At 31.6% G+C, this 6,582-nt stretch overlaps 1 protein-coding gene across 1 annotated transcript in view; it reads left to right on the plus strand.

The window, feature by feature from the left end:
* LOC105623979 (longitudinals lacking protein, isoforms A/B/D/L-like) overlaps window positions 1–6,582 on the plus strand; it is a 247,590-nt gene that overhangs the window by 150,178 nt on the left and 90,830 nt on the right.

The following is a 6,582-nucleotide window of genomic DNA, read 5'->3' on the forward strand; positions in this document are numbered from 1 at the left end:
ATATCGATATATATATATATATATATATATATATATACATATATATATANATTTTTTTTTGATCATCGATTAGGCTGTTATCAAATAGCACAACAGTATGGGTTATATAATCATGCATCTTTTACTGTTTTCTTTTTAATTTTACTCTGTATACATTTATACATATTACTTTTACAGATACGAATTTCTTGGACAAAGGAAAATTACTTTGAAAGTAGTACGATAGATAGACCAAATATGTCATTAATAATATGTTCTACAAAATTCTTGTATATATTAAAATTATTTTTATATCAAGTATTACTATTTATCATATAATATAAAAATTAGATAACCAACAATCGATAATAAAAAAATATTTTTATTAATTAACTTCTTTTAATTTTTCTTCTTTTAAATTTTATGTAATTTTGTTTAATTTTTTTAAATTTGATATTGTTTGATTTTATGCAACATTGCGCAGTTTTATTTAATAATTATAATGATGTTTTAAGAAATTAAGGAATTTTATTTATGTTTAACAATTAAAATTTTTTTCCGAGCTGGAATGTTAAAGAAGTCATTTATATATCTCAAAAATTCAAATTTTCATATGAACGTTACAATTGTTGCTTATTGTATTTTTGACGTTATAAGTTTATAATTAGTATTAAAATAAATAGCATATGATTGACACTTCGACAAATTTAAACTTTTTTTCTAGATCATGGACGAGACTAAGTGAGTTTACAGATTTTTTGGTCACTGGAAACGAATCTATAAATAAAATTGCTCTATTCTGTCAAATTTTTGAATAAGTTCAAAGTATTAAAAGTGCTAAAAATAGCATTTTTTGATTCTTTGAACTGAAATATCTAAAAAAACGTGATGTGATTGAACGATTTCATTTACGAATTTGTTTGTTTTTTTAGCGATAAAAATCTATAAGAGTCTCATGCTTTATTGGCGGCTTTATGTAAGAAATAACAATTATATTATATATATTGAAAATAGGGGTTAAATCCGTAAGATAAATATAACCCTTTAAGGACTACTATGCAATTTGAATAATCATTTGTATGTAATGGTTTATGAGGTCTCACACACTCTCTCTCTTTCTCTTATCCATTTGAAATTGAAATTATCACATACAATTTGTTTAAACAATTAACACAAATTTAGTTTGGATGAAAATAATGGCACTATTGGAGTCTATGGAAAAAAATGCATATAAATAATGCATTGCATTATTTTTTTTCGTTGTGATTGTGTATAAAATTTCTTGATGCGCTATTGAATTATTGTATAAAAATCTGAACTCTTGGATTCGATCTTGTTAGGTTGCAAATTATATTCGTTATGTTTATATAGGGTAATATCTAAAACTGTTCACGATCATCTTTGAGCGTTGTAATGATACTCTGGAACTCGTAAAGAAAGAAGAAATTAGCGACTCTAGAAAAAAAGAGTTAGTGCCGTAATATTTGGAAATTGTTTTACGTGCCCATTTCTTAAAAAGTGTCTTATAGTGTTTGTGATGTGCACATCGATAATATATTGCAGCATAATATGCTTTGCACAAGTATGCTTTGTTATTGATTTTTCAGAGTGTTATTAGAGCGAGGATATTACGTGTTTGTCAGTATCTGTCTGTAGCGTAGATGTTTGACGTTACGTTTTACCCGCTTTCCCGTGTTATATGTTTGACATGGAATACGCTTTGAATAACTTTGAAGTGCGAAGCGCGAATCTCAGTCCATAATGACGATTAGTAGCTTTCTCGTCATACACGCTGCTATTACAGGTTTTGCGTGAAAGTAGGCTGTACAGTTTCTTTTCTTATGTCTCTAACTCGAGTATCTCGGTACTTTAACACCGTATTAATTGTTCGGGACAGTTTTTCTTCATTACTTATTATACTGGCACAACAGAAAGGATTTAGGCTAAGATAATACACAATGGTGCACTTAAAAAAATTTTTCAGTGTCATACGAGCGTTACGATTCCAATCAAACGCGTTAAACGGTTTTAAGCGGTGTATAATTGTCAAATAAAATTGCGAAAATGGGTAAACTCATGTTTACCTTATTTGATACTGCTAAATTTAATTTTTGTACGTCTCCTTCGAATAGGGAATTATTGGTCATATTTGTGAGTTTTGGCTGTGAAGATTATTATTAAAAATTGTTAGTATTTTAACTTTTTTAAAATAAAATAAAATTTAAGGGAATTTTATTCTAATTGACGCGTCGTATTTAGATATCATAATAGGCGATAGAAACAGAAGAAAAAAAGATAGAAGAAATAAATACAGAAAAAAATATTCATAAGACAATCGTCGCATCTGCATATGAATTTGAATTTGCGGAACGTTTGTTTGCATTGATCGATTCGTTAAAAATAGATATACATATATTATATAGATACGTTACGATCATATGTATATTGTGCGATACAAAGGAAGTACAATTTATAAAATTTTGTTGTTCTGTAAAATATTACTTATGCATAATAAAAACATACGATTTACACATGCTCTGTTGTTTTATTATGTTTCCGGCTGGCTCGCAATTGCAATTGGGCATAATTGCAAAATGACGTTCCACGAGCTACACTCTTCAGGGAAATATCTTCGATGTTCTCATGTTCTTCAGAGCATAACTTCTTCAGATGCATCTCAAATTCGTCAGACAATGTGCAATCAATGTGCAGAGAGGGAATCCGTTCGTTTGTGTAATTTCTTGAATGTTGTGAATACATCTCTCAAAGTGTTGAAAAAGGTGACACATTTCTCTCTAAGTTCCTATTCTCTCTTTTTAAATTTGAAAATTATGCCGATCAAGCGACATACTGTTATTGTCTGTTATATATAGGATATTTCATGTCGCGTTTTAAGATATGGAACGCATCGAAGACAAAATTGAATAGAGAGAAGCGTTACAATTTTGAGAATCCTAAGATTGAATTAGTTTTTCCAAATCGATATCTCTTTCCTACTCATATTTTTTTTAATCTTTAAAGTTCTATGCAATATTTGACATTTTTCTTTTTACTATGTTTGGTCAGTCGAAGAATTTTCTTGGTGTGAATGGATGAGATAATGAGTCGATGTTCATGATTTGGGAGGATTATCAAGTTTAGTCGATGATACAGCAGAAGCAGCACGATTATAATCCAATCTTATTCTCTTTGTTCCATGAACGTTTATTATTAATTATTACGCTTACATAAGATTCTGATCGTGTTTCAGCTAAGCGGCGATTCTTCTGCGACGGATTGCCGCGTGACATTTGGAGACAATGTAAGGATGAGCTGCGGTGTCTCAAGTGCATGAAACGATACAGTGATTGGCGCAGCCTACGGAAGCACATGAACTTCTTCTGTCAGATGGAACCGCTCTACCCCTGCCCGTACTGCTCCCATAGAGCCAGGATTCCTACCTTATTGAAGTATCACATTGTTCGCGAGCATGTCGGCCTTGCGTCGATTGAGCAATCGCATTAAAATCTCAATTTTGATTATCAATAACAAGATGAAAAGATAGTACAACGTGTAAGAATACATTTCCGATAAAATGAACTTTCGTGAAAGTGCATCCATCTTATCGAAAGATTATGTAAAACGTTTGAATATTTTGCGACTAATCCTGATCTTTTAGAAAAGCAAAGCGAATTTTGATCTGCAGTAAGAATTTTTTTTATTAAACTATGGAGAGATTATATGACCGATGGTGAGGGGTACGAGACTTCGCATAAGTTTGCACTACTTTTTCGAGAAATAATGTTTTTGTAAAAAAATGTTCATTTAATTCTTTTGTTATTAAGTTATTAACCAAATGTTAATAAATGCAGCATAAATTATATTGATTTATTAAATTCAAGTTATATATTACATTGAATTATTGTGTTATGAATAATAAAATATATGAGAGTTGTTATTTTATAATGCAAGAGAATATATATTATATATTTTATGTATATTCTATATATTTTGTGGCTTATTTTGAATAATAAAATTATATTAATATGGTTGCGATTTATAAAAATAGTATTAAATATCAACATTTTTTGTAAATTATGTGATTTGAATATAGATTTTCTTGCAATTATAACAATAATTATACGCGATATTTCATCCAAGTAATTATTGTTTATGTAACATTTTCTAAAATTTTATATGTATTTTATATCATTCTATTTTTACACGCGTCCTGCGATATATTTGTGCAAAACATGGTGCTATATTGATTTATCTCTACATCTATATATACATAAATTACTTTCTTTTCTTTTCGAGGTTTATAAATTAAAATTTTCTTTCTAACAGATGTTTACAATATGTGATGAAATCAGATATAGTTGTATTGATGCAATAAATTGATATGCATTTTCTAGCAAGAAATTTTCATGATTAATCTCAATTATCTTTTCTGATACTATTCATCAATAAATTGTATTAATATTCATACTTCCAATTTCCATTTTTTAAATATTTCCTCGAATTTAAATCAATTTTGGTAAACTTTGTAAAGTATAAATTTTATTTTTTATTTCAGATATTTCGTAACGCAACGAGTTAAATTAAGCGTTTATGTGTTCGTGATATCGTTATATTTCTCTGTGTTCCCCGCGCGTTTCGCCAATTTTTATCGGAGAACGTAAAAATTTTTCTCTCTCGAAAGTAGCTTTTAACCATTCTAATATTCTTGCGTCTAATTTGTAGGATTCGATCCGGCCGCGCAGCAATCCGAGGATCTCGGGGAATACGTAGGCAAACCTACCTTTACATGTCCAAAGTGTGGAAAGGGCTATGCATGGAAAGCGAGCCTTCAGCGTCACTTGAGCACCGTATGTGGCACACCACCCATGATTTTCTGCAATCTCTGCGGATACAAGACCAGTCGTAAGGACGTTCTCTTCAGGCATATGCGGCACGTGCATCCGAGATCACAGTAGCGCAACAAAAAGGAGGAAGGCGTTTCGCGCCGGTCGAAACACATTCCAATCTACTATGGATGATCCATATCAACAACTTCAAAGCACAATGGAATTCGCAATGTGAATTATGCATTTCTCAATTTTATGCAGTCGATGCATAATACAGTCTCAACCGAAATATATTAGACGAGAATGACTGAAGTCTAGTATACACACACTAGACGTTAATGTGCATTTTATGATTGCAAGTGCAATTAAATATATTAAATATATAAAAAAATTATAATGCAATATTATATAAAGAATAATGAATAATGAATAATTTTTAGTGAGTTACGTAACATTTTTTTCGAATCCTTCCTCATTTGAGTCTTTTAATTTGATTATCTTAATATCCATTTATATTTTACTGATGCAACCATTCTCTTTGGATATATATAAGTATTTGGATGTATAAGTATTGCTGATAATTAAATAAGATCAATTGTTTTAAAGTTGACAATTTTCAGGGATTTCTACGTATCTGCCCTACGAATTGCGTCGTACGTTGATCCTACTGAACTTTAGATCTCATACATTGTAGCCTATAAGAAGAAGAATGAAGATGAGATTCTAACTTAGCAATGATGGGTTTGTGTTGGGTACATGTTTTAATAAATTTCTTCATTTTTATCTTATGGAATAGCTGAGATTTTTAAAATGAAAGCTGTTTAATTTCTAATATTTACAATTTAAAAGTGACCTAAACAATTGATTTGTTTAACGTATAGTCGCATCAATCAGTTATATACTACGTGATAGTTCATGGCGATCAGACAATTGTAGGTCTCTTTTATGCGAACGATTGTTTGCGATTGTCTCTATATAAAGCGAACACAGTTGCATCGTAACTTCCTTCATCTGTTTCAGATAGCAGCGGTTGGAATTTGCACAAACGATATATGTGTCCTCACTGCAAGAAAATCTACGCGCCGAAGAGCCTGCTAAAAAAGCATATGCAGTTCGGTTGTAAAATGAATCCGCGCAACACCACGACATTCTCCTGTACTTTCTGCCCTTACAAGAGCATATACAAAGCAAACATGGAGAGACACGTGAGCAATGTTCATAACACCGGCAGCCTCAAGTTCCGCTGCGAGCTCTGCAATTTCCGCAGCAACTACTCCTTCTGCGTTCGCAGACACATAAAGACCTTCCATCGATTAGACGATTTTCAGAAATAAACTACAACTACCTTCCTTTTTATCCTTATTTCGATGTGCAATGGGGTGCAATACAATTGCACAGTGTTATTGCCAATCACAGCGACTTTCACAAGAGGGGATTTTTCTTTATTTTTTTTTCTTATTGCTGTGATTGTCCAACTGAACATATGCAACTGATATACATTCGAAAAAATAGTTGACAATGAGTTATCATCACGAGCGTTTTTCATTTTCGAATGAATGAATACAAAACGATTATGGTTTCTCGATAATCAGGCTTTTCCATATGTTTTAGAATTTACCCGTAAAATTAATGTGACTCGACACACACACACACCACACACACACACACACACACACACACGCGCGCGCGCACACGCACACACACACACACGCGCGACGTCGCGACACACGACACACGACACACACACACGCGACACACACACACACACACACACACA

This window comes from Atta cephalotes (genome assembly GCF_000143395.1).
Source record: "Atta cephalotes unplaced genomic scaffold scaffold00070, whole genome shotgun sequence".
Lineage (NCBI taxonomy): Eukaryota > Metazoa > Arthropoda > Insecta > Hymenoptera > Formicidae > Atta > Atta cephalotes.